Source organism: Capsicum annuum, chromosome 3 (genome assembly GCF_002878395.1).
Source record: "Capsicum annuum cultivar UCD-10X-F1 chromosome 3, UCD10Xv1.1, whole genome shotgun sequence".
Classification (NCBI taxonomy): domain Eukaryota; kingdom Viridiplantae; phylum Streptophyta; class Magnoliopsida; order Solanales; family Solanaceae; genus Capsicum; species Capsicum annuum.
Window position 1 is genome coordinate 104051464 of NC_061113.1, and position 1398 is coordinate 104052861.

Here is a 1398-nt window from a genome sequence, read left to right on the forward strand (position 1 = left end):
AAAAAAACTAACCCTCAATCAATAATTCATGAATGACCCCCAGGATAAGTATAACCCCAAGTCTCTTCTCTTATTGGATTGTAAACAACATTTTTTGCTCTCATCTAGAGTGAAGAGATAATTTTGTTCAAACATATTTCGATCATATCCCCCAATTTACTTTATGTCTTGCTTTAATTTTACACCTTGGGTTAATACTTAGCAACTTTGAACATATATAGGATTCAAAAACTAGTTACACTCCTTATAGATTCTACTCCAACTCAAGTTGGGTTATTAAATTGACAACGACTACTTTGCACATAAATAATGGTGTAAGATGAGCATTATAACATGTGTATTGGGGTTTTCATACCCATTGATAATTATATGCCTTGATGAGTTCATATTAGTTCTTGTGTGCCTTATTATTGAATTTGTGATTATGTGACTACTCAATAATTTATTTCTTTTAGTAGTGGATGGAGTAGATCTGTATTGATGTTTAGCATTGGGCTTGAGTTCTGTTTATCTTAGGACGTTAGCCTTATTGTTGCCCTCGATTGGTATATAACACTGATGTTCATTTTTGTATCACCTATTCATTATGTTGTATTATATTGTTGTTGTTATTAATATTGCATGATGAAATTAATCCTTTCTAGGTAGCTATTTAGACTAGTGTTATCTAGTTGGAATTTCATTTCATTGTAATTCTTGTTCAGTGGTTTAAGTAGATATTACTACACATGATGATTTCTTTTCCATAAAGTGTCTAGATTGATTGTTTTCCCTTTTGATTAACTTTGTTAGATATATTTGAGTATGTATTGTGGTGTTGAAGGTAAGTTGACCTTCTGTGGTTCTATATTACTCCAGAGTTGGCAATTTAGTTATATTGCCCGTTATTCAATTTGAGATTCTTAGGCTTTCCTCCTAGCTTGCGAAGACTTTTGGGTTGGCTATCCTTTCCTATTTAGCATATTTGTGAGATTGACCAGTTTGAGGTCCATCTATATTTATGGTTATTTTATTGTCTGATAAAGGTTTGATATAAATATCAAGATGCCCTAGATTTATCTCTTAAAATTATTTGATTCATCACCTTGTGATGGTTTTCCCTAGTTATAAGTGTGGAGTTGCATGCTTAGTTCTTACCATGATATGATTCTTGTCTTTTGTGAAGTTAGGGAGTAAAGGTAGGTGGCCTTTCCTGTGATTGTTTCTTAAGCTGATTTTTTCTTGTTCGATGATATGATCTATGAATGGATTGAGTGATAATTGCCCTACTTGGGTGGATTCAGAAAATCCTCATTTTAGATTTCATTCGTCCTAATGAGTCTTGGTGGAGTATATCTCTTTGATGATAAGTGCCTATGGCTATTCCTAGCCAAAATAGAGTGTTGGATTAGTTAGTTC